Source organism: Triturus cristatus, chromosome 6 (genome assembly GCF_964204655.1).
Source record: "Triturus cristatus chromosome 6, aTriCri1.1, whole genome shotgun sequence".
Taxonomy (NCBI): Eukaryota; Metazoa; Chordata; class Amphibia; order Caudata; family Salamandridae; genus Triturus; species Triturus cristatus.
In genome coordinates, this window is record NC_140589.1 from 737,353,589 (window position 1) to 737,381,206 (window position 27,618).

The window sequence follows — 27,618 nt, forward strand, 5'->3', positions numbered from 1 at the left end:
CGTGTGCTGGTGCACAATTGACCTCCTGCTGCCCCCTATCATGGTTTGGATAAATGGAGAGGTCACAGACAAAGACTGAGAGAACCTACTCCAGTAGAGAGGAATGTAACAATGTGTATTTGTAAAGGGCACGCTGACCCCTTGCAGCAGCTTAGCTCTGAATGACAGATGTTTATTGTTACCCAGCTTAGTGGTGCCCATGTTATCGACCTTCTAAGGATGAAGGGCTGAGTGCACCCATCAGGATTTCTACCTGAGATCATAAGGTCAAACGCCGATCCCCTTGGAGGATACATTAGTCACTGGGCTAATAGTCCCGGACCTGCGTGCACACGCACGCCACGCATGCAGGCTAGAAGTGATCTGTGTAAGACATCTTTTACAGTAGAGTAACAGTATGCTAAAACGTATGGGGCCTGCAAGTTTAGATTGCGCCCTCTATTATCGTAAAGGGCATTATGTGTAAACATTCGCTAGATGCCTCTTGCATGCCTCCATTTTGAGACAACCTGACTGATGCGCCTGTAACCTGTATCTCAAGTTAATTAGCACGAAAATCGATGTGTTGATTAAAAAAAAAGGTTATGCTTCTGTATGTAACAGGTTTGGAGGGCGCTGGCACGACGCCTGCAGTCAGCGCACCGTGCGTCGGGATCTGGCTGTTCTGCCACGATTCCGCCATCTGTAGGTTTCCTCCTCCTCACTTCCGCTCAGCAGAGACTGTTGCCAAGTGGCTCGCCTTAGTTACTTGAACAACAAGCTGTCTCCATGTGCACATCTCCTGTCCGCGCAGGCACAGCGAGCAGGAGACAGGGAGGGACAAGAGATGTGCACGCGTACACATGACCCGTACGGGACAGGCGATGTGCACGCGTACACCTGACCCGTACGCGTGCACATTTCCTGTCCCCCTTCCGCCGAAAAACCGACGACAATAGATCTTGCCAAGACGAGCAGCGCATGCGCTGGATCGCTAGGCGAGACCTAAAAACTGCTGATGATTTGATATGATCCCAACAGCGTAGCCAGGGTAGAGTGGGGCGCTTTCCGTTGTCGCTACTGCCAGCCCCGCCACCCCCCCTACCCCATGTCTCACATGATGCCTCTTCGCTGGTGAGCTTTGCTCATTTTCACCCCTTTGTGCACTCCCTCCTGCGGCTTCTGCCCACCGAATGCAACAAAAAAATGGGCCATCGGCATCCCTTTCCCTTGTCATTCGAGTTTAGTCATCACCCAAAACTATGTCTTAAAATCGTAGTGAGATATATATATTTTTTTATAACTTCTTTTTATTAGTTTCATTCGTAGTTACGCATACATTAGCAATCAGTATTATGGACAATCACTTATTACATCATTACAATATCAGAGGGAAGAAAAGTCACATTTACACAATATCTTCTTCTCGATCTCCACTTCGTCTCATTTCAAGTTCCTCCATCGGGGAGATACAGATATTCCCACGATATACGTTCCATTTGCCCCATTTCTTATCCAACTTCTTTGGGCACCCCGCGTTATAAATACTTCCTTTTCAGCAATCATACATTTATCAAGTTCTTTTGCCCATATCTGGATTGACGGTGCACTTGCCGCCCCCCACCCCTTGGCTATTTCCCTTTTTACAAGGGTATAGCCGAGTTTGGCCAGTTGCTGTTCCACCTCTGTGAGGTCTGTTGCCACCCATATATTAAGCAGGCCCAATCCTGGTGTGAGAGTCATTGCTTTCCCCAAGGCAGTTTGGATATGGATTGTGGCCCCCTCCGATAGTCGTAAGAGCTCTGGGCACTCCCATATCATATGGTAAAAGGTAGCTGTTTGGCTGCAGCCCTTAAGACAAAGTGCATCAGTTCTGGCCCCTATTTTTGCCAATGTCACTCCTATTAGATATGATCTATGGAGAATTCTAAATTGTATCAATCGGAAGCGGAGGGTGATGGCCGCTTCTTTCGGGGACAGCAGGGCTGCCTGCCAGTCCTCATCTTCGAGGGGTCCCAAGTCTCCCTCCCACTGCTCTCTAAGTTTGTGTAGTGTGTCAGGCAGGTTGTTACATAATTTTTTATAGGTCAATGAGATGGCTTTGGAGTGTAGTGGCCCATCTAGCAGCCAATCCTCCAGCGGTGACGACTCTGGTATCTCTGTGAGGTTTGGCAGGGCTGTGGTGAGGGTGTGTCGAACTTGCATGTATCTAAACAGTTACCCCTGCGCCATCTTATAATGTTCCAGGAGCTCCTTAAAACTTAGGATCGACCCGCTTTTAATTAGGTCTCTGACCACGGAAATCCCAATAGTATCCCACTTATCGAAGCCAGGTTGATGGCAGAGAGAACCCAACCTCTGGGCATACCATAGCGGTGTTGCTTTTGTGAGGACATTCAACCATCCCAGACGTGAATTTACCTGGTGCCAAATCTCTACAGTATGAGAGAGAGGCCCAAAATATCGCCCTCGTTTCACTTTGGAGTATAGCGCTCCTAGGTAACCAGATCGTCCAGTCTGATATCTATCTAACACATAGGCGGGATCACTGGGAGAGCGATAGATCCACTGGTTTACCACCACCAGTTGTGAGGCCCAGTAGTAGAGTCTAAGGTCTGGGAGGGCTATTCCCCCATCATACCATCCTTTCATCAATTTTTTGATAGCGATGTGGGGGGCCCTGCCGTCCCAGAGCAGTGTACGGACTTCGCTCTCCACTGCTGAGAAATACATATCCTGAACTCGATGTGGGCAATTCTGGAGAATACATAAAAAGCTGGGAAGAGCTAGCATCTTAAAAAGGGCAGCGCGACCTGACAGGGGCAGGGACCCCCAATGTTTAACATTTGTTTTTAGCAGGGCCAGTGGGGGGGCTAAGTTGCGATCATAAAAAAGGGTTGGGTCAGATCTGGCATATATTCCCAGGTATCGAAAGCCCTCCACTGCTACTTCAATCTTGCAATTCTGTGGGAGACGGGGAACCGGCCCCCGGAGCATAAATAGTACCGATTTACTCCAGTTTATTTGATAACCAGAGTGTTTCCCAAAGTTCATAAAGATGTTCAGGATGCCATGTATGGATTTATATGGGGAGGCTAGGTATAGTAAAATATCATCTGCATAGAGGGATATTCGATCTTCCTGACCCTCCGCCCATTTCAAGCCCCTCACCATAACATCCCGACGGATCCAGGCGGTCAACGGTTCCAACATCAAAGAAAATATCAGTGGGGAAAGAGGACAGCCCTGACGAGGTCCCCTCCGCAGTGTGAATGTCCGTGAGGTATAGTTATTAACTCTCACTTGGCCCTGTATATCTGTGTATAGTAATTTTACCCAGCTTAAGAATTTCAGACCAAATCCCATCTTCGCCTGGACTTCGAATAGGTACGGCCATTCTATAGAGTCAAACGCCATGGAGGCATCTAGAGACAGCACTACTGCGTCTTCTTCCAAGAATTCCCTACGTGCCAGCACATTGTTGAGACGGCGAATGTTGAGTGCTGTATTCCTCTCTGGCATAAACCCAGATTGGTCAGGGTGTACCAAGGATGAGATAACCGTAACCAGCCTGGTGGCGAGAACTTTAGCTAGGATCTTGCCTTCTACGTTGATTAATGAGATTGGCCTGTATGAGCCGCAGTTATCACCAGGCTTCCCCGGCTTACGGATTACAACTATGGACGCCACATGTTGGACACTAGGCAGTATCCCTTACTCATAGCTTTCATTGTACATGGCTCGCAGATGTGGGGCGACTTTGGAGGCAGTTACTTTTAAGAATTCAATGGGAGTCCCATTGGGCCCCATGGCCTTCCCCGAGTGGATTTGGCTTACGGCCTTTTTGATCTCTTCATCTGTCAAGTCATCCTCTAGAGCCACTTTATCCATCTCAGAAAGAGTTGGTATGTTGCTGTCAGAGAGGAATTGACGAGAATCCTCCGCAGTGTACGTAGTGGGAGAGTAAATCTGCTCTAAATGATCTGCAAAAGCCTCCGCTATATCCATGGGATGTGTTATAGTCCTACCATTTGGCGTCGTCAAGCTTGACACCGATCTCTCCCCCTGTTCTCTCTTTTCTAGCCAGGCCAGTGTTTTTCCAGCCCTTTCTCCCAGTTCATACAATCGGTGCTGCATAATAAGGTGTTTGGCCATCATGTGTTCCCCTGTTTTGATCCTTTACTCTTCTCATTGTAGTGTAAGGCGGTGTAGCGTGTCTTCGACGGCATATTGGTATTATCTAGTTCCAGTTGCTGAAGCTCATCTTCCAGTTGGGTTAACTGGCGATGCTTTTTAGGTCTCGCGCCTAGCGTTTCAGTGCGCAGAACTGCTCGCGCAGCGCGAGACATTTAGTACCTGAAAAATGGGATTTGGGTAGCTGACCTAGGGATCGCACACGCTCGTGCGTGTGCTTTTCCTTTTGTTGTACCCGATTGGCCTTTGCGTGCGTCTTTTTGTAAAAGACTGCATGCAATTGGCCAAAGGCGGGCTCATTGCTCCGCTCATGGCCTATTGGTGTCTATTACGCGCTTGGTGCGCGTAATAGACACCAATAGGCCATGTGGTTTCAATTATCGTGCCCAGACACGGGCGCGATAATTTAAAGCACATGGCTTGCAGTGGCGCGCGCGCACCATTTGCGGGCTTCTTTGTTTTTAAAGCGGAAGTGAAAGCGAACGCTTTCCCTGCCGCTTGTTCTCCATCTCACTGCCGATTGTTGCGGTATTTTTACCTAAACAACAAATCTTGGATCACTCGCCCGTTTCGACCTGCTATGAGGACTTCTAAAAGAGATATGTGGTAGGTTTCAAAAGCATGTATTTAAATTAAACATTTTTTATTTTTTTATTTACCATTGCTGTTGACTCTTACCACAAATAATAAATATAAACAAAAGCGCAGATTTGCAAGGTGTTAGCGCCTCCAAGATTTTGTCTAAAGGTTACGGCGCCGCCATTTTCGTCTCCCGCTGTTTGCCTCCAGTTGCCCAATGTTCTCTCTTTAGTTTATTTCCCTACACCCCCTACCGATCCTGGCTGGCTCCTCTCTCCTCTTCTTTAGTCGACCCAATACTTCCCAAGTGCACAACTTGCCCCTATGTTCCTTCAGCCCACGGCAGACATCACACTCCCCCTTCTATGTCTAGACGTCCAAGGGATTACAATCTCCACACGGGGAACATCAGGGGGTGAACAGCAGCTAACAAGCGCTATTCAGTATACTCTTATATGAAATGCAGAGGCTGCACATTGTCCTACTGCAGGAGTATTCACATGAATGAATATATCAATAGCAAACTCAATGATTGGGTTTGGAAATTCAACAATTAAAGCTAAACTCCAGATTGTTGGCTGCTTGAAACGAACAGAGGACACAACAATAGACAAAGGCACTGACATTGATAGGCTGTAAACTGAATGCCAATATCAGTAAGAAGAAAATGGTCTGGTTGGGACAGACAGCTGGATAGGGCAACAGGTAGAGAGGAGTACAAGCGTAGGTAATCCTGGAAAGCTAAGACGTTTTGATTTGAGTGCCATGATTTGCCACAATCTGATCTGGCCCACTGTCGTTTGTGTGTTTGATACTGTTTTCGTCTCCTGTGGCCCTATATATTTTAAATAAGACACCTGTTCCTCTAACACAAATCCTGTTCTATTTCACCATTTGGTAAGATGGACTCCAGCTGCCCATGCTCTAGTTTTCTCTTGACCGTCAAATCAAGGGCTTTTAACCTCCCTTCCTGTGTGCACTGCTTCAATACAAATACCACAGCAACTGTTAACACCCATTTTCACAATATCACCAGAGTGCAGCTGCCTTCTTTTTTTTGGTTTCTGTAGGGGGTGCATGTGTGCTTAGCTCATCTGTTTAATGTTTTAAAATTCTTGGGAGACATATTAGAATGTGCTGAGTGATATTTGGCTTTTCCTGCCTATCCATTACTGTGTTCTCCACCATTAGAGAATGGAGTGTCACCTTCCTTGCAGTAGTCATTGCTGTACTAGAATCCCTTTACCCCCAGAGTGGTATTTAGAGGCTTTGCTGTTTCTCTTTCCTTCTTCCTCACATGTCCCATCTCTATGCTGGATATTACGGATCTCCACATTATCTCCCCTATACATTCTCTCCTCCCCATCTTTGTCACCATCTTTGCACATATGGACATTGTATCCATATGCAATGATCTCTCTATTTGATCTATTAATGTAAACAATCTCATTCATTTAATCTAAAGAAAAACAACCTTTCCTACATGACCACTCATTTTCCCGATATACTGCTACTTCAGGAGACTAACAGAATCTGATATATTGAGAAGAGACTGTGTGTGGAAATGATTCTGTCTGTAATCCTTCGTCCACTCCACCTGGCACCTTAGTCTTCAAGATGGGTCGGGTAGCCAGCTCCTTTCTGCAATTGCACGATGCTCAGACCTCTGGGTTCTCTATGTATTTACTAAAATAGCCACTAAGGGCAAAATGTTGGTAATGGGTTCACTTTATGCTGCTAATGGAAGCAAAGGGAAATTTCTGTGGAAGTCAGAGGATCCTAACTGAATTTGACAAGACCAAGAAAGTGCTGGAGGGGACCGGAATATACCTGTAGATGTCACTGATTAGTCATGTAGGCCCTACTCTGCTGGACGGAGAGGCAGGGCACTGATGAGAGATCTGATGGTGCTCCATGTGCTAGCTGACCCTGGAAGACTTCTGCACCCACGTGAGAGAAGCTACTCCTTCCTTTCTTGTATTAATGGTATCTGCACATTCATGGATTTCTTTATTATCTGTGGTGCATTGCTGCAGTATGTATACTCCTGCTCTGTACGAGAGGATGGCAAATCAGTCCACGCGTTGGTAAGACTTCAACTGTATTTCCCCCCTGTTGGAAACGCCCACTCCCACTCCGCAGGGTGGTGGTGGACTCCCCGAACACACTGTGGTAGCTTGGCTCGAGTGGTCAGGAAACAGGCGCAGTGCTAAGCATACAATATACCCATACAATAACCATGCGTGCATCCGTTCCAAAAACGACTCTACACCGTAAAAATTATGAAAATATTCTTTCTTTATCTTTTTCTCTTAGTTGCTGATTGGAAAAATAAATAGGTCAATCACAATATACAAGTTCCAATTAGTGCAGGTCAAATAAATATTGGCTGTTTGATGAAATAAATAGGGGTGATCATAAATAACAGGGCATAAATACAAGTGCAATATATACAGACAATTAAATACTTTGAGGCAATAAATACTGTACCAATAAATATTGTACACCAACAAGTCCTGTGGACCTATAAATATAGTGCAGCAATAAATAGATAAAAATTCAATAAATACAGTATCCCCAATAAATAATTACAAGTATACAGCACCCCTCATATAATCAGATGACACTTCACTTCTTAAGGGCTGATTTGGCCCAGGCACAGCTTGTAGGGTTGTGGAAGGCTTGAGGGGGGAGGCTACTCCCTGGCTGGGACAAGGCTGAGGCCTAAACTGAGGTAGATCAAAGGGGGGAAATACCAATGCCCTGGCTTTCCTTCTCCACACAACCTCTCTAGGTTAGTCCCAGTTCACCCCAGGCACAGTCAGGTTGGTTTCAGCACCTCCCTAGCCCCTTAGAGCAGTCTCTCAGGTCTCCACAGGGCCTTAGGCGCCCTCTACTCCACTTACTGCCCTTTTTCTGATGTTCCGACGCCGCTGGAGTCGTGTCGACGCCGTGAGGCGGTTCCGGTTCGGTCTCGGCGGCCTCGGCACAATGTCCGTTCTTTGACGACGCCGGTAGGCGGTTCCAGTCCGATGTCGGTGGCCTCGGGTCGATCTCGACCTCCGATTCGACGGCGTCAGGCAGTCTCTTCACGATGTCGACTTCGGGCGGCTCCGGTCCGATGGCGCTCTCGGCTCCGATGACGTCGGCCGGCCTGGCCTCGATGTCGACTTCCGGCGACTCCGGGGTGCGATCCTCACCCCGACCTCCGGTGCTCCTCCTCACAGGTTCCGGGCGACTCCGGAGTGCGATCCTCACTCCCGACCTCCGGTGCTCCTCTACCTCGGTCTCCGACGACTCCGGAGGGCGGACTTCACTCCTCCGATGACGCCGCTCGCTCGACCTCGGTTCACTTCCTCCTCGACCTCTGGTATTCCTCACGACCTCCGTCGGCGCCCTCTCACGACCTCTGGCGGCTCCGGGTACGACGTCTGCTACTTCAGTCAGCGCCGCTTCTCCACCTCGGGCTCCAGGTCGTCAGGCTACTCGACGCCGGACTCCAGGGAAACCAGTTCTCAGGTCAGAATCTTGCTGTTTTCTTGGTTCTAAGGCCTGTTCCTGCTGTCCAGGTCCTTAGGATAAGTTTCTTCTGTCTTCTTCCCACACAGGGCTATAGGCTGGGATCCATCAGTAGGGACAAGTATCAAGGGTGGGTTTATGGACCCCACTCCAGGCACAAGTTTCCACCCCTGCTGCTTCACTCCTTCCTCCTTCACTGTTGTGCTCCTCTCTCTTCACCAGTCAGGTGCCAACTGCCAGCTCCAACTGCCAACTGCCTCTCTTATCCTCCCAACATTCTAAACCGCCTCCAACGGTCACAGGGTTCTGGAAGCTCCTGGAATGTTCTGGAAGGTGCTGGTAGGTTCCAGTGGATGCTGGTGATGTCACAGGTGGCCACCATTTTGTGCTTCAGGCCCTCAGACAGAAGTTTCAGGGGTAGCTAAAATGGCTCCCTGAATCTGTAGCAACACGAAAAAGTCTGGTGGTTCCCAAAAAGGAAAAATTCAAACAGGGTTTGAGGCAAAAGTGGGACAAAATAAATAATGATGAGGAGGGACCACCCAAAGGGCTGACAGGTCTAACACGCGTCCCCCCCAGCTGAAAGTGGGGAGAGCTACCCAACCCCTTGGGAGTTCTCATCACTAAGGCGGAAATACCTTGAGAGACCGTCTGCATTGGCGTGGTCCACTCCAGGCCGATGTTCCACCTGAAAGTCCATCCCCTGTAGGGAAATAGACCACCTCAACAACTTGGGATTCTCCCCCTTCATCTGCATCAGCCAGCGAAGGGGTCTGTGGTCGGTCTGAACCAGGAAGTGCGAGCCAAACAGGTATGGCCGCAACTTCTTCAGAGCCCATACCACTGCAAAGGCTTCACGCTCTATTGCACTCCACTTCTGTTCCCTGGGAAGTAGTCTCCGGGATAGGAAAACCACGGGTTGATCCAGACCCTCTTCGTTGAGTTGCGATAACACTGCCCCAATGCCATGTTCTGATGCATCTGTCTGGACAATGAACTTCTTGGAAAAGTCTGGGGCCCTTAAGACCGGGGCCTCGCACATGGCTTTCTTCAATTTCTCAAAGGCTTGCTGACAAGCCTCCGTCCAGACTACCCGTCGAGGTTGTTTCTTGGACGTGAGCTCCGTGAGGGGGGCTACGATGGTACCGTACCCCTTCACGAAGCGGCGGTAATATCCCGTGAGGCCCAAAAATGCTCGGACCTCAGTCTGTGTCTTGGGGGGTTCCCAGGCCATGATGGCCTCGATCTTCGCCTGGAGGGGTTGCACCGCTCCCCTACCCACCAAGTGTCCAAGGTACACTACCGACCCCTGCCCGATCTGGCACTTGCTGGCCTTGATCGTCAATCCAGCTTGTCTCAGGGCCTGGAGAACAGCTTGCAGGTGACGCAAGTGATCCTCCCAGCTGTTACTGAAGACGGCTATGTCATCCAGATAAGCAGCAGAGAAACTCTCCATTCCGGTGAGGATCTGGTTTACCAGGCGCTGAAACGTGGCAGGTGCGTTCTTGAGCCCAAAGGGCATCACACAGAACTGGTAGTGGCCATTGGGCGTGGAGAAGGCTGACCTTTCCCTTGCTCCATCAGTCAACGAGATCTGCCAGTACCCTGAAGTAAGGTCAAAGGTACTTAGATATTGGGCAGCTCCCAGCCGGTCAATCAATTCATCCGCCCTAGGGATCGGATGAGCGTCAGTTTTGGTCACTGAATTCAGTCCCCGGTAGTCCACACAGAACCTCAGTTCTGGTTGGGCACCCGGTGGTGCAGCTTTCGGTACTAACACCACCGGACTAGACCAGGGGCTGCTAGAAGGTTCAATCACTCCTAGCTCCAGCATCTTAGTGACTTCACTATGAATGCTGGCCTTCACCTTGTCTGACATCCGGTAGATCTTGGACTTCACAGGTGGGCTGTCTCCTGTGTCCACGTCATGGACGCACAGGTGAGTCCTACCCGGGACAAGGGAGAACAACGAAGAGTACTGCCCCAGGACCTGGCGACAGTCCTCCTGCTGTTCAGGAGTTAGAGATGGGGAGAGAATCACTCCCTCCACCGACCCATCCTTTTCTTGAGACGCAAACAGATCAGGGAGAGGCTCGCTTTCCACGTCCTCTCCTCCGTCAGTCACCATCATCAAGATGACTTCGGGCCTCTCGTGGTGGGGTTTGAGGCGGTTGGCATGCAGCACCCGCAGGGGCTGACGAGGGGTCTTCAGGTCCACCAAGTAGGTAGCCTTACCCTTCTTCTCCAACACCTCAAAGGGTCCTGACCAGCGATCCTGGAGGGCACTAAGCTCTCCGGGTTCGATCACCCACACCTTCTGGCCAGGCTCCAACTCCACCGGGTGAGCGTTGTGGTCATACCACGCCTTCATCACTGCTTGGCTGGCTTCCAGGTTGTCAGAAGCTTGCTTCCACAACTTAGCCATTTGGCTCCGGAAGGCCAGCATGTAGCTCACCACATCCTGGGGGAGCTTTCTGGGAGTTCTTTCCCATCCGTCTCTCACCAGGTTAAGAGGTCCACGTACAGGGTGCCCATACAGAAGCTCGAAGGGGCTGAAGCCCACTCCCTTCTGTGGCACTTCCCTGTAGGAAAAAAGTAAACAGGGTAGGAGGACGTCCCATTTCCTCCGCAGGCTTTCAGGCAGACTTCGGATCATGCCTTTTAAGGTTTTGTTAAACCTTTCCACCAGACCATTGGTCTGGGGGTGGTAAGGAGTTGTGAACCGGTAGGTCACTCCACACTCCTTCCACATTGCCCGCATATATGCTGACATGAAGTTGGTCCCCCTGTCGGACACAACTTCCTTGGGAAAACCCACTCGGGTAAAGATTCCCATCAGGGCCCTAGCCACAACAGGTGCTGTTATGGTCCTCAGAGGTATCGCCTCTGGGTACCGTGTGGCATGATCCACCAGAACCAGGATAAACCTGTGACCAGCTGTAGTCGGGGGATCTAATGGACCCACAATGTCGATGCCCACCCTTTCAAAGGGGGTGCTAACGACAGGAAGTGGTTCCAGGGGAGCTTTCAGCTTCACCCCTGTTTTCCCACTGGCTTGGCAAGACACACATGTCCGGCAGTAGGTATCGGACGTCACTTTCATCTGAGGCCAATAAAAGTGTGGGACAAGACGGGCGAAGGTCTTGTCTTGCCCCAGGTGTCCTGCCAATGGTATCTCGTGAGCCAACTCTAAAAGGAAGGCTCGATAACGTTGAGGAACTACCAAGGCTCGTGACGATCCATGTAGGGGTGCCTTGGGTTCACTGTAGAGGAGGCCATCCTCCCAGTAAACACTGTAGTTCCTTTCAACGTTCCCTGCTGCCTGGGCTTCGGCCTGTCGCCTCAGCCCCTCAAGGGTAGGGCACTCCCTCTGGCCCTGGCAGAATTCCTCCCTGGACGGGCCTCCCTCCACGTGCCACTCGGCCGGGATGGGTAGGTCCTCCAGGTTGGTAACGTCCCCCTCCGCAGACTCCTGGTCCACCACCTCCGGTGGCCTATCCGTCCTACGGGGTGGAGACGCCGAGGCAGGCTCCTCCTGTCCTCGGTTCTTCCCTTGACTGGCAGCTGGCTGGGCCTTTGTTCCAGGCTCCAGCCGAAATGAACTCCCTCTTCGGGTAGTCTCGGACCTTGTGCTAACACAGGCCCAGTCAGGTGTACCCAGCATCTCGGTGTGAGTCCGGTATTCCACCTCCTTCCAAGCGTTGTGCTCCATGTCATTGCCCAGCAGACAATCGACTGGCACGGCAGGGCTTACGGCAACTCGAAGTGAACCTGCAACCCCCCCCCCATTCAAAGGGAACCTCGGCCACTGGATAGTGACCTGTTCTGCCGTCAGCCATCGCGGCTGGGTGGAGTACATCGGGAATTACCTGCTCTGGAGACACCAGCTGGCTACGCACCATAGTCATACTGGCTCCTGTGTCTCTCAGAGCCTCCCCTCTTTGGCCGTTGATGGTGATCCACTGCCCATACTTTGCGGTATTTGCGGGCACCTGGATCTTGGGAACCATCTCCCGTTCTCCCAGGGACACTAAAGTGACACCCGCCCACTCCCTTCCCTTAGTTAAGGGCATCTCCTCCCCGAGCACTACACTAGCTACTCCGGGGGGCTTTCCTCCAGTGGGAGGGGGTGATCGTTTCTGACACTTCGGATCTCCTTTATAGTGTCCAACGCCACCGCACTCGTAGCAATGGACAACCCTTGGCTGCTGACTCTGGCCAGGATTAGGGTTTCTGGGTGGGTTAGCCTTAGAGGTGAATCCTGTTCCCTTCCCTTGGAAGTTATTTTGGGGGCCTTTGGAGAACTCCTTTTTCTTTTCCCCCCCCTCTTTCTTCTGGGGGGCGCCCTGTCCGGCCTTTTGAGTATCCCCTCCAGTCCCCCTTGTGGACACCCGGGTACTAGCCCAAATGTCCGCCTCCTCAGCAAGCTTCCGGGGGCTGGTCAGCTTGCTATCCACCAGGTGTTGCCGCAGTTCAGGGAAACATTTCTCGAGTAGGTGTTCCTTCAGTACTAGGTCAAACAGCTCCTCGTAGTTCCTTACTTCACTGCCCTGAATCCAACCTTCCAGTGCCTTCTTTGCATAGTCCAGGAAGTCCACCCAATTCTGTGTGCCCAGTTTGTGACTACCCCTGAACTTCTGTCTGTACTTTTCAGGTGTTAGTCCAAACTTTCTGATGAGCGCCAGTTTCATGGTGGGGTAGTGGGTCTGCTCATCCTCTTCGAGGGCCAATAAAGCATCCCTACCAGCTGGAGGCATGTACCTATACAATCCTCCTCCCCAATACTTCACTGGAACCCCATGGGCCCTCAACGAGACCTCATAGGCTGCTAGCCACTTGGCGATGTCGTCACCCGCCCCATAGCTAGCTACTATGTCCTTTGGCAGGTAAGGTTTGGATTCCCTGGTGATTTCTTGGTCTTTGCTGCCACCATTAGGAACAGTTGGTGCCCCAATTCTTAAGATCTGAAGCTCTATCTCTTTCGGTCTTATCTCATGAGCCATCCTCTCTTTCTCCGTCTCATGAGCCAACCTCTGTTCCTCCTTCTCCTTCTCCAGCTTTGCTAAATCCCATGTGAGCTGTCTTTTCTCTCTCCGATCTGCTAACTCCACGCTGGATAAGCCCCCGCTAGAGACAGTGCTGCCCTTCCTAGAAAGTGTCCTGGGCCCTGCTGACAGGTTCCCCACCTCAGGTTGGTACATCTCAGCCCCCTCGGGGTTAGGCTCTCCATCCCTGTCTTCCTCCTCAGCCTTGCTTTCTCGGCGTGCCTCCCCCCAAGCCCTTAAGCTGGTTTGGAGTGCACCCTTCTTTGCTCCTGGGGGACAGTACACCCCCTCCCGCTGGCAAAACTCCCTGAGTTGGGCCACAGTGTACGTTTCTAAATCTTCCAGTACAAACTCCATCTTGCCCACTCAGGTTAGAGGACAGGTTTTGTGCAGTAACAATGCAGGGGGGTACCTTTAGTAATACCTCCTCCCACCACCAGAGTAAATTTGGAAAAAACAAAAACCCACAATTTGGAAGGCCGCTGTGAGAAAACTCCCGGTGTAGGCCTATGGACTACCCACAGTTATTGTTGAGTATATGTAGGCACAGCTCTATCCCACCGCTGCCACCAATTTATGTTGGAAACGCCCACTCCCACTCCGCAGGGTGGTGGTGGACTCCCCGAACACACTGTGGTAGCTTGGCTCGAGTGGTCAGGAAACAGGCGCAGTGCTAAGCATACAATATACCCATACAATAACCATGCGTGCATCCGTTCCAAAAACGACTCTACACCGTAAAAATTATGAAAATATTCTTTCTTTATCTTTTTCTCTTAGTTGCTGATTGGAAAAATAAATAGGTCAATCACAATATACAAGTTCCAATTAGTGCAGGTCAAATAAATATTGGCTGTTTGATGAAATAAATAGGGGTGATCATAAATAACAGGGCATAAATACAAGTGCAATATATACAGACAATTAAATACTTTGAGGCAATAAATACTGTACCAATAAATATTGTACACCAACAAGTCCTGTGGACCTATAAATATAGTGCAGCAATAAATAGATAAAAATTCAATAAATACAGTATCCCCAATAAATAATTACAAGTATACAGCACCCCTCATATAATCAGATGACACTTCACTTCTTAAGGGCTGATTTGGCCCAGGCACAGCTTGTAGGGTTGTGGAAGGCTTGAGGGGGGAGGCTACTCCCTGGCTGGGACAAGGCTGAGGCCTAAACTGAGGTAGATCAAAGGGGGGAAATACCAATGCCCTGGCTTTCCTTCTCCACACAACCTCTCTAGGTTAGTCCCAGTTCACCCCAGGCACAGTCAGGTTGGTTTCAGCACCTCCCTAGCCCCTTAGAGCAGTCTCTCAGGTCTCCACAGGGCCTTAGGCGCCCTCTACTCCACTTACTGCCCTTTTTCTGATGTTCCGACGCCGCTGGAGTCGTGTCGACGCCGTGAGGCGGTTCCGGTTCGGTCTCGGCGGCCTCGGCACAATGTCCGTTCTTTGACGACGCCGGTAGGCGGTTCCAGTCCGATGTCGGTGGCCTCGGGTCGATCTCGACCTCCGATTCGACGGCGTCAGGCAGTCTCTTCACGATGTCGACTTCGGGCGGCTCCGGTCCGATGGCGCTCTCGGCTCCGATGACGTCGGCCGGCCTGGCCTCGATGTCGACTTCCGGCGACTCCGGGGTGCGATCCTCACCCCCGACCTCCGGTGCTCCTCCTCACAGGTTCCGGGCGACTCCGGAGTGCGATCCTCACTCCCGACCTCCGGTGCTCCTCTACCTCGGTCTCCGACGACTCCGGAGGGCGGACTTCACTCCTCCGATGACGCCGCTCGCTCGACCTCGGTTCACTTCCTCCTCGACCTCTGGTATTCCTCACGACCTCCGTCGGCGCCCTCTCACGACCTCTGGCGGCTCCGGGTACGACGTCTGCTACTTCAGTCAGCGCCGCTTCTCCACCTCGGGCTCCAGGTCGTCAGGCTACTCGACGCCGGACTCCAGGGAAACCAGTTCTCAGGTCAGAATCTTGCTGTTTTCTTGGTTCTAAGGCCTGTTCCTGCTGTCCAGGTCCTTAGGATAAGTTTCTTCTGTCTTCTTCCCACACAGGGCTATAGGCTGGGATCCATCAGTAGGGACAAGTATCAAGGGTGGGTTTATGGACCCCACTCCAGGCACAAGTTTCCACCCCTGCTGCTTCACTCCTTCCTCCTTCACTGTTGTGCTCCTCTCTCTTCACCAGTCAGGTGCCAACTGCCAGCTCCAACTGCCAACTGCCTCTCTTATCCTCCCAACATTCTAAACCGCCTCCAACGGTCACAGGGTTCTGGAAGCTCCTGGAATGTTCTGGAAGGTGCTGGTAGGTTCCAGTGGATGCTGGTGATGTCACAGGTGGCCACCATTTTGTGCTTCAGGCCCTCAGACAGAAGTTTCAGGGGTAGCTAAAATGGCTCCCTGAATCTGTAGCAACACGAAAAAGTCTGGTGGTTCCCAAAAAGGAAAAATTCAAACAGGGTTTGAGGCAAAAGTGGGACAAAATAAATAATGATGAGGAGGGACCACCCAAAGGGCTGACAGGTCTAACACGCGTCCCCCCCAGCTGAAAGTGGGGAGAGCTACCCAACCCCTTGGGAGTTCTCATCACTAAGGCGGAAATACCTTGAGAGACCGTCTGCATTGGCGTGGTCCACTCCAGGCCGATGTTCCACCTGAAAGTCCATCCCCTGTAGGGAAATAGACCACCTCAACAACTTGGGATTCTCCCCCTTCATCTGCATCAGCCAGCGAAGGGGTCTGTGGTCGGTCTGAACCAGGAAGTGCGAGCCAAACAGGTATGGCCGCAACTTCTTCAGAGCCCATACCACTGCAAAGGCTTCACGCTCTATTGCACTCCACTTCTGTTCCCTGGGAAGTAGTCTCCGGGATAGGAAAACCACGGGTTGATCCAGACCCTCTTCGTTGAGTTGCGATAACACTGCCCCAATGCCATGTTCTGATGCATCTGTCTGGACAATGAACTTCTTGGAAAAGTCTGGGGCCCTTAAGACCGGGGCCTCGCACATGGCTTTCTTCAATTTCTCAAAGGCTTGCTGACAAGCCTCCGTCCAGACTACCCGTCGAGGTTGTTTCTTGGACGTGAGCTCCGTGAGGGGGGCTACGATGGTACCGTACCCCTTCACGAAGCGGCGGTAATATCCCGTGAGGCCCAAAAATGCTCGGACCTCAGTCTGTGTCTTGGGGGGTTCCCAGGCCATGATGGCCTCGATCTTCGCCTGGAGGGGTTGCACCGCTCCCCTACCCACCAAGTGTCCAAGGTACACTACCGACCCCTGCCCGATCTGGCACTTGCTGGCCTTGATCGTCAATCCAGCTTGTCTCAGGGCCTGGAGAACAGCTTGCAGGTGACGCAAGTGATCCTCCCAGCTGTTACTGAAGACGGCTATGTCATCCAGATAAGCAGCAGAGAAACTCTCCATTCCGGTGAGGATCTGGTTTACCAGGCGCTGAAACGTGGCAGGTGCGTTCTTGAGCCCAAAGGGCATCACACAGAACTGGTAGTGGCCATTGGGCGTGGAGAAGGCTGACCTTTCCCTTGCTCCATCAGTCAACGAGATCTGCCAGTACCCTGAAGTAAGGTCAAAGGTACTTAGATATTGGGCAGCTCCCAGCCGGTCAATCAATTCATCCGCCCTAGGGATCGGATGAGCGTCAGTTTTGGTCACTGAATTCAGTCCCCGGTAGTCCACACAGAACCTCAGTTCTGGTTGGGCACCCGGTGGTGCAGCTTTCGGTACTAACACCACCGGACTAGACCAGGGGCTGCTAGAAGGTTCAATCACTCCTAGCTCCAGCATCTTAGTGACTTCACTATGAATGCTGGCCTTCACCTTGTCTGACATCTGGTAGATCTTGGACTTCACAGGTGGGCTGTCTCCTGTGTCCACGTCATGGACGCACAGGTGAGTCCTACCCGGGACAAGGGAGAACAACGAAGAGTACTGCCCCAGGACCTGGCGACAGTCCTCCTGCTGTTCAGGAGTTAGAGATGGGGAGAGAATCACTCCCTCCACCGACCCATCCTTTTCTTGAGACGCAAACAGATCAGGGAGAGGCTCGCTTTCCACGTCCTCTCCTCCGTCAGTCACCATCATCAAGATGACTTCGGGCCTCTCGTGGTGGGGTTTGAGGCGGTTGGCATGCAGCACCCGCAGGGGCTGACGAGGGGTCTTCAGGTCCACCAAGTAGGTAGCCTTACCCTTCTTCTCCAACACCTCAAAGGGTCCTGACCAGCGATCCTGGAGGGCACTAAGCTCTCCGGGTTCGATCACCCACACCTTCTGGCCAGGCTCCAACTCCACCGGGTGAGCGTTGTGGTCATACCACGCCTTCATCACTGCTTGGCTGGCTTCCAGGTTGTCAGAAGCTTGCTTCCACAACTTAGCCATTTGGCTCCGGAAGGCCAGCATGTAGCTCACCACATCCTGGGGGAGCTTTCTGGGAGTTCTTTCCCATCCGTCTCTCACCAGGTTAAGAGGTCCACGTACAGGGTGCCCATACAGAAGCTCGAAGGGGCTGAAGCCCACTCCCTTCTGTGGCACTTCCCTGTAGGAAAAAAGTAAACAGGGTAGGAGGACGTCCCATTTCCTCCGCAGGCTTTCAGGCAGACTTCGGATCATGCCTTTTAAGGTTTTGTTAAACCTTTCCACCAGACCATTGGTCTGGGGGTGGTAAGGAGTTGTGAACCGGTAGGTCACTCCACACTCCTTCCACATTGCCCGCATATATGCTGACATGAAGTTGGTCCCCCTGTCGGACACAACTTCCTTGGGAAAACCCACTCGGGTAAAGATTCCCATCAGGGCCCTAGCCACAACAGGTGCTGTTATGGTCCTCAGAGGTATCGCCTCTGGGTACCGTGTGGCATGATCCACCAGAACCAGGATAAACCTGTGACCAGCTGTAGTCGGGGGATCTAATGGACCCACAATGTCGATGCCCACCCTTTCAAAGGGGGTGCTAACGACAGGAAGTGGTTCCAGGGGAGCTTTCAGCTTCACCCCTGTTTTCCCACTGGCTTGGCAAGACACACATGTCCGGCAGTAGGTATCGGACGTCACTTTCATCTGAGGCCAATAAAAGTGTGGGACAAGACGGGCGAAGGTCTTGTCTTGCCCCAGGTGTCCTGCCAATGGTATCTCGTGAGCCAACTCTAAAAGGAAGGCTCGATAACGTTGAGGAACTACCAAGGCTCGTGACGATCCATGTAGGGGTGCCTTGGGTTCACTGTAGAGGAGGCCATCCTCCCAGTAAACACTGTAGTTCCTTTCAACGTTCCCTGCTGCCTGGGCTTCGGCCTGTCGCCTCAGCCCCTCAAGGGTAGGGCACTCCCTCTGGCCCTGGCAGAATTCCTCCCTGGACGGGCCTCCCTCCACGTGCCACTCGGCCGGGATGGGTAGGTCCTCCAGGTTGGTAACGTCCCCCTCCGCAGACTCCTGGTCCACCACCTCCGGTGGCCTATCCGTCCTACGGGGTGGAGACGCCGAGGCAGGCTCCTCCTGTCCTCGGTTCTTCCCTTGACTGGCAGCTGGCTGGGCCTTTGTTCCAGGCTCCAGCCGAAATGAACTCCCTCTTCGGGTAGTCTCGGACCTTGTGCTAACACAGGCCCAGTCAGGTGTACCCAGCATCTCGGTGTGAGTCCGGTATTCCACCTCCTTCCAAGCGTTGTGCTCCATGTCATTGCCCAGCAGACAATCGACTGGCACGGCAGGGCTTACGGCAACTCGAAGTGAACCTGCAACCCCCCCCCCATTCAAAGGGAACCTCGGCCACTGGATAGTGACCTGTTCTGCCGTCAGCCATCGCGGCTGGGTGGAGTACATCGGGAATTACCTGCTCTGGAGACACCAGCTGGCTACGCACCATAGTCATACTGGCTCCTGTGTCTCTCAGAGCCTCCCCTCTTTGGCCGTTGATGGTGATCCACTGCCCATACTTTGCGGTATTTGCGGGCACCTGGATCTTGGGAACCATCTCCCGTTCTCCCAGGGACACTAAAGTGACACCCGCCCACTCCCTTCCCTTAGTTAAGGGCATCTCCTCCCCGAGCACTACACTAGCTACTCCGGGGGGCTTTCCTCCAGTGGGAGGGGGTGATCGTTTCTGACACTTCGGATCTCCTTTATAGTGTCTAACGCCACCGCACTCGTAGCAATGGACAACCCTTGGCTGCTGACTCTGGCCAGGATTAGGGTTTCTGGGTGGGTTAGCCTTAGAGGTGAATCCTGTTCCCTTCCCTTGGAAGTTATTTTGGGGGCCTTTGGAGAACTCCTTTTTCTTTTCCCCCCCCTCTTTCTTCTGGGGGGCGCCCTGTCCGGCCTTTTGAGTATCCCCTCCAGTCCCCCTTGTGGACACCCGGGTACTAGCCCAAATGTCCGCCTCCTCAGCAAGCTTCCGGGGGCTGGTCAGCTTGCTATCCACCAGGTGTTGCCGCAGTTCAGGGAAACATTTCTCGAGTAGGTGTTCCTTCAGTACTAGGTCAAACAGCTCCTCGTAGTTCCTTACTTCACTGCCCTGAATCCAACCTTCCAGTGCCTTCTTTGCATAGTCCAGGAAGTCCACCCAATTCTGTGTGCCCAGTTTGTGACTACCCCTGAACTTCTGTCTGTACTTTTCAGGTGTTAGTCCAAACTTTCTGATGAGCGCCAGTTTCATGGTGGGGTAGTGGGTCTGCTCATCCTCTTCGAGGGCCAATAAAGCATCCCTACCAGCTGGAGGCATGTACCTATACAATCCTCCTCCCCAATACTTCACTGGAACCCCATGGGCCCTCAACGAGACCTCATAGGCTGCTAGCCACTTGGCGATGTCGTCACCCGCCCCATAGCTAGCTACTATGTCCTTTGGCAGGTAAGGTTTGGATTCCCTGGTGATTTCTTGGTCTTTGCTGCCACCATTAGGAACAGTTGGTGCCCCAATTCTTAAGATCTGAAGCTCTATCTCTTTCGGTCTTATCTCATGAGCCATCCTCTCTTTCTCCGTCTCATGAGCCAACCTCTGTTCCTCCTTCTCCTTCTCCAGCTTTGCTAAATCCCATGTGAGCTGTCTTTTCTCTCTCCGATCTGCTAACTCCACGCTGGATAAGCCCCCGCTAGAGACAGTGCTGCCCTTCCTAGAAAGTGTCCTGGGCCCTGCTGACAGGTTCCCCACCTCAGGTTGGTACATCTCAGCCCCCTCGGGGTTAGGCTCTCCATCCCTGTCTTCCTCCTCAGCCTTGCTTTCTCGGCGTGCCTCCCCCCAAGCCCTTAAGCTGGTTTGGAGTGCACCCTTCTTTGCTCCTGGGGGACAGTACACCCCCTCCCGCTGGCAAAACTCCCTGAGTTGGGCCACAGTGTACGTTTCTAAATCTTCCAGTACAAACTCCATCTTGCCCACTCAGGTTAGAGGACAGGTTTTGTGCAGTAACAATGCAGGGGGGTACCTTTAGTAATACCTCCTCCCACCACCAGAGTAAATTTGGAAAAAACAAAAACCCACAATTTGGAAGGCCGCTGTGAGAAAACTCCCGGTGTAGGCCTATGGACTACCCACAGTTATTGTTGAGTATATGTAGGCACAGCTCTATCCCACCGCTGCCACCAATTTATGTTGGAAACGCCCACTCCCACTCCGCAGGGTGGTGGTGGACTCCCCGAACACACTGTGGTAGCTTGGCTCGAGTGGTCAGGAAACAGGCGCAGTGCTAAGCATACAATATACCCATACAATAACCATGCGTGCATCCGTTCCAAAAACGACTCTACACCGTAAAAATTATGAAAATATTCTTTCTTTATCTTTTTCTCTTAGTTGCTGATTGGAAAAATAAATAGGTCAATCACAATATACAAGTTCCAATTAGTGCAGGTCAAATAAATATTGGCTGTTTGATGAAATAAATAGGGGTGATCATAAATAACAGGGCATAAATACAAGTGCAATATATACAGACAATTAAATACTTTGAGGCAATAAATACTGTACCAATAAATATTGTACACCAACAAGTCCTGTGGACCTATAAATATAGTGCAGCAATAAATAGATAAAAATTCAATAAATACAGTATCCCCAATAAATAATTACAAGTATACAGCACCCCTCATATAATCAGATGACACTTCACTTCTTAAGGGCTGATTTGGCCCAGGCACAGCTTGTAGGGTTGTGGAAGGCTTGAGGGGGGAGGCTACTCCCTGGCTGGGACAAGGCTGAGGCCTAAACTGAGGTAGATCAAAGGGGGGAAATACCAATGCCCTGGCTTTCCTTCTCCACACAACCTCTCTAGGTTAGTCCCAGTTCACCCCAGGCACAGTCAGGTTGGTTTCAGCACCTCCCTAGCCCCTTAGAGCAGTCTCTCAGGTCTCCACAGGGCCTTAGGCGCCCTCTACTCCACTTACTGCCCTTTTTCTGATGTTCCGACGCCGCTGGAGTCGTGTCGACGCCGTGAGGCGGTTCCGGTTCGGTCTCGGCGGCCTCGGCACAATGTCCGTTCTTTGACGACGCCGGTAGGCGGTTCCAGTCCGATGTCGGTGGCCTCGGGTCGATCTCGACCTCCGATTCGACGGCGTCAGGCAGTCTCTTCACGATGTCGACTTCGGGCGGCTCCGGTCCGATGGCGCTCTCGGCTCCGATGACGTCGGCCGGCCTGGCCTCGATGTCGACTTCCGGCGACTCCGGGGTGCGATCCTCACCCCCGACCTCCGGTGCTCCTCCTCACAGGTTCCGGGCGACTCCGGAGTGCGATCCTCACTCCCGACCTCCGGTGCTCCTCTACCTCGGTCTCCGACGACTCCGGAGGGCGGACTTCACTCCTCCGATGACGCCGCTCGCTCGACCTCGGTTCACTTCCTCCTCGACCTCTGGTATTCCTCACGACCTCCGTCGGCGCCCTCTCACGACCTCTGGCGGCTCCGGGTACGACGTCTGCTACTTCAGTCAGCGCCGCTTCTCCACCTCGGGCTCCAGGTCGTCAGGCTACTCGACGCCGGACTCCAGGGAAACCAGTTCTCAGGTCAGAATCTTGCTGTTTTCTTGGTTCTAAGGCCTGTTCCTGCTGTCCAGGTCCTTAGGATAAGTTTCTTCTGTCTTCTTCCCACACAGGGCTATAGGCTGGGATCCATCAGTAGGGACAAGTATCAAGGGTGGGTTTATGGACCCCACTCCAGGCACAAGTTTCCACCCCTGCTGCTTCACTCCTTCCTCCTTCACTGTTGTGCTCCTCTCTCTTCACCAGTCAGGTGCCAACTGCCAGCTCCAACTGCCAACTGCCTCTCTTATCCTCCCAACATTCTAAACCGCCTCCAACGGTCACAGGGTTCTGGAAGCTCCTGGAATGTTCTGGAAGGTGCTGGTAGGTTCCAGTGGATGCTGGTGATGTCACAGGTGGCCACCATTTTGTGCTTCAGGCCCTCAGACAGAAGTTTCAGGGGTAGCTAAAATGGCTCCCTGAATCTGTAGCAACACGAAAAAGTCTGGTGGTTCCCAAAAAGGAAAAATTCAAACAGGGTTTGAGGCAAAAGTGGGACAAAATAAATAATGATGAGGAGGGACCACCCAAAGGGCTGACAGGTCTAACACCCCCCCTTTGAAGACATGGTGCATGAATAAGTCAAAATATTAAATGTCCACTGAAGAACTGGGATAGTCACACCTTTTTGCTTATTTTAATGACAACAGTGGCTTGGTTTTCTCTAAGAGCACTGGTCATCCTGGAAAACTGGACTTTACGTTTCATGTGATACAAAGGATAATTGCAGGGGCAGGAGTTTCTGATCAAGAATTGCTTTTTCGGCCGACAGAAGCTGGATAATCAGCACATTATGTGATCTGGAGAAGGGCTTAAACACAGAGAATGAATTGTATACATTTTTTGTGAGGATACCTAAGAAGAGGATTGTCATATTTAATGAGTTGGTTGATTTTTGGCAGCGGCACCATAGTAAGAACCTGAGCTCTGATGTAGGAGATCTGTGGAAACCCTACTATTTCTAGAATCCTGCAATTTTTATTTTTTGTAAACTGTTTTTTATTTTCATTTAAATCGTGCATAATTGGTACACAGTACGTGGATATAAGAGTGCAGACATACACATGCTACACTGTGTAATTACATAGTGAGTGTCTTACAACTTTTGTTTCCCAACAATTTCTCTCTATATACATAACACTGTCATGTTACATTGTACAATTAACGGTTCGCACCATTGAACATGACCATTATTCGCTGACATCCGTCATCGATTCATCTGTAGGCGGTTCATAGATGTTGCCCCTGAAAGTATTCCATTTACCCCACACACGTGTTCATTTTTTGGGGCACCTTCTATGTACATAGGCCACTTTCTCTGCTATCATTGCGCTATCCATATCCCTACATCACCGCTGATAGGTGGGAAGTGTCCTTGCTCCCCAGTGTCGAGCTATGTTGCGTTTGGCTATCATCATGCCCAGCGTCGCCCATTCTTGGGCCATTCGGTTAAGATCTGTCGGCTCCCAGATATTAAGGAGACATGTCCTGGGTTCCGGCGCTACGTCAGCCCCACCAAACCTTGAGATTGTGCCAATGATAGTTACCCAGTATGGTTTGATGTCCGGGCATTCCTACATAGTGTAGTAAAACGTACCCGCTTCACCACATTGCTGTAAACAAAGTGGTGTGTCGATGCGGCGCAGCTGGTGCATGGTTATTCTTGTATAAAAGATTCGGTGCAGTATTTTTAGTTGTACTAATTTTAATTTAGAGGGTACAGCAACCTCTCTCCGTGACGCCAACGCCTCCTGCCAGTCTGTCTCATCCAGGTTCATTATGTCCGTCTGCCATCGTTCCTTTAGAGTTTTTGTGGGGTCTGGTTGATTGTTGGTAATTTTGCGATAGGTTTGGGAAATAGCTTTTTTAGTCATGTGGTCTGTCAATAGTCTATCCTCTAGCGGTGATGCCTCTGGGAGTTCAGTGCCTGGCGGAATCGTTTTTCTGAGTGCATGTTTGATCTGCATGTAGCGGAAAGTTTCGGTTGGCCCCATCCCATACGTCGTTTGCAGCTGAGGAAACGCGATGACACCTCCCTTCTTCCACAAATCTCCTACCCTGGAGATACCTATTAGGTCCCACTATTGGAAACCTTTGCTATTGCATAGTCTACCTAATCTACGGGTTTCCCACAGTGGTGTAGCTTGTGTTATTACCCCTTCCCAGTCTAGTGCATGAAGCGCAGAGAACCATATGTGCACAGTGTGTGCCGTGGGCCCCGTGAGCGTGTTTTTCCAGGATTTATTGTACAGTGCCCCCATAACGCCTTCTTCGCCGAGGACATATAGAACATACATGAGCGATTTATCCCAATTGATGGTATAGCCAGAGAACCTGCCGTATGCCACACAAACATCTAGGAGTCTACTGATGGAGCGCTCGCGGGATGCCATATAGAGCAACACATCATCAGCCTATAATGAGCTACGATCCTCCCATCCCTCCGTCCATTTTAGCCCCCGGATAATCGAGTCTCTTCTTATCCATGCTGCCAATGGTTCAAGCACCAGGGAAAACAACAGCGGAGATAACGGGCAGCCCTGCCTTGTACCCCGTCCCAATGGGAAATCAGCTGAAATGCGCCCGTTCGCCACTACATGCGCCAGTGGTGTTGTGTACAATAACTGTACCCATGCGCAGAATTTAGGGCCAAAACCCATGTGCTTAAGGACAGCAAAAAGAAATGGCCATTCAACTAAGTCAAAGGCCATATGTGCATCCAAGGAGAGAATGACAGCATCCTCCCTGATGAAGGGGACGCGGACCATTATGCTATTCAATCGCCGCAGGTTAAGTGTCGTATTACGGCCCGGCATGAACCTCGACTGGTCTGGATGCACCAGCGTGGTGAGATGTGGTTGCAACCTAGCGGCCAATGTTTTTGCCAAAATTTTAGCTTCTGCATTTAGCAGTGAAATTGGCCTATAGGATGTGCATTTCTGTGGTGGTTTGCCTGGTTTATGAATGGCTACTATTGTAGCCAGCCGTTGATCCCTGGGAAGTTCTCCTATTTCTAGGATGGCTACATACATGTTAAGCAAATGTGGCGCGATTTGACTTGTTGCTATTTTGTAGAGTTAGATAGGTACCCCGTTAGGTCCTAGAGCTTTCCCAGCTTGTAACGCTCCTATTTCTAATGTAAGTTCTTCTCGTGTCAGAGCTGAGTCTAGTGCTTGGGTATCTTCAGGTGCGAGTGTTGGCATTTGGATATCTCTGAGAAAGTCTAGATTATCAGCCACTGTGACCGGTGTTGTTGATGTATATATTCCCTTATAGTGGCATGCTAGCGCATCAACTATTTGCTGTGAGTCTGTGGTGATAACTCTATCTTCTAAACTCAATTGTGCCACCCAGCGACTAGCACGTTCCCTCCTATCTAACCAGGCTAAAAGCTTACCCGCTTTATCTCCAACTTCGTAAATGGTATGTTGTGTTGCGGTTAGTCTAGCCTTTGCCCCCTCCCACATATAGTCCCTATATTCTTGTTTGGTCAGGTCCAACCTATGTGCCGTGGTGTCATTAATGTCCGAGGCGTGGTGTGCTTCAGCCTGGCGCACCTCTTGTTCTAACGTCTCTAAGTGCTGTAACTTGTCTCGTTTATGACATGTGATTAGCGAAATTGCTTGGCCTCGCAGTACTGTTTTATTCGCCTCCTATAAAATCGTCGGGGATGTTACTGAGTGTTCGTTTTCCGCGAAGTACTGACTCGTTCTATTTAGACCTTTCCATATCTTCGGGTTTTTAAGAAATCCAGGGTATATGGGAAAGATGCGACTTCGTCCCGCGCTATGCGATGTATATTTGATTAACACAGAGGAATGATCCAAGATACCCCTAGGTAAGTGGGATACCTCCACAATTCTTTCTAAACCAGTCGCCAGCGTAAGAACATAATCTATTCTTGAGAGGCTGTTATGCACTCCCGAGCGGAAGGTGTATTGCCGCTCCTGCGGGAATCTTGATCGCCAAACATCTATGAGACCAAAGGCGTCAAGGAATTCTACTAAATGGAGGTTTTTGCCGCATTGATCCCTGGGGGGGGTTTCCGATCTATTGTGGCATCTAATGTTGTATTGAAGTCTCCCCCTATTATTAACTCGCCCTGTGGGAGTGTCAGGAGAAAATTACCAAGGGCCGGAAATGCCAACTGATGTAAAGCCGGAGGGATATATACTGAAACTAAATTATATGTGTGTCCTTCCCACTGGCACGTTATTGCTGCAAAATGCCCCTGATCGTCTGTCCTAGATCCGGTAACAATAAGGGGGAAGCACTTATTAATCAGAACACCCACCCCCCGTGAACCCGAAGTAAATTCGGAGTGTGCCACCATTTTAAAACCTCATCTATCCAGGGCCTTACAGGTAGACCCCACAGGTGCTATTCTTGGATCAGGGCCACCGCTGGTGCCTTGCGCCTAAGATATTGTAAGACCAGCCCTCGTTTTATTTTATCTCGAAGGCCATTTACGTTCCATGATATCACAGATAAAGGAGAGCCGTCCGTGTTAGGGGTCATGGGTCATGCGGTCTAAAAGATCGAGCAGGATGTGTGTATGCATCATAGTTTACAGCGTTAATGAGAGAGTATAGCAAACAATGCAGCATCAACATCACACTTACACTTTGTATATATTCCATAATCCTGCAATTTACCTGTATTATCAAAATAAAACTCACATTAAACTGGTCCCCGGCCCCCACCCCTCTTCCTGCACGACGGGTTTAAAACTACCTGCCACCCAAACTTTGCAGAGTGCTTATTCCCCAGAACTTTTACTTCCGTGAGGGGGGGAGAGCTGTCCGCTGATCACCCCGGACCATCCCCATGTTCAGGACGTTATATGTCGATGGGCCGCCCACCAATTAGATAGGTCAGTGCACATCAATTTACTCGCCAGTTCTTATAAAGTTTACAGTTAGTCTAGTCTCGAGCACTGGTCCGCTTCCTTAGTGTCGACGATACTGTTGTTCCGCTTGCTATTCGTTATAATTCTCTACCCCTCCCCGGGCTAGAGTCCCATATCTGTGCAGTCCTTTCAGTGTCCGCCCGTCGCTTGCAGCACGTCTTCTGTTGCATCTGACTCCCTTGACTCTGATGTTGCCGTAACCTTTAGCTGCTGCTGTTGTTGTTTCTTGCCCAGTCGTTTAGGCCCGAGGCTTAACGCCATCCCTCCAGCCATTTGTGTACTTCCTCAAGTGTAGCGAAAAACCAGATTTTCCCCTCCGCTTCTCCCCACAACTTTGCCAGGAACAGCAGTGAATATTTGAGCTC

At 51.0% G+C, this 27,618-nt stretch overlaps 1 protein-coding gene across 4 annotated transcripts in view; it reads right to left on the reverse strand.

The window, feature by feature from the left end:
- The window catches only part of LOC146817800 (heat shock factor protein 2-like), a 204,184-nt gene that overhangs the window by 114,116 nt on the left and 62,450 nt on the right, over window positions 1-27,618 (reverse strand). The gene's annotated exons all lie outside the window — the stretch shown is intronic.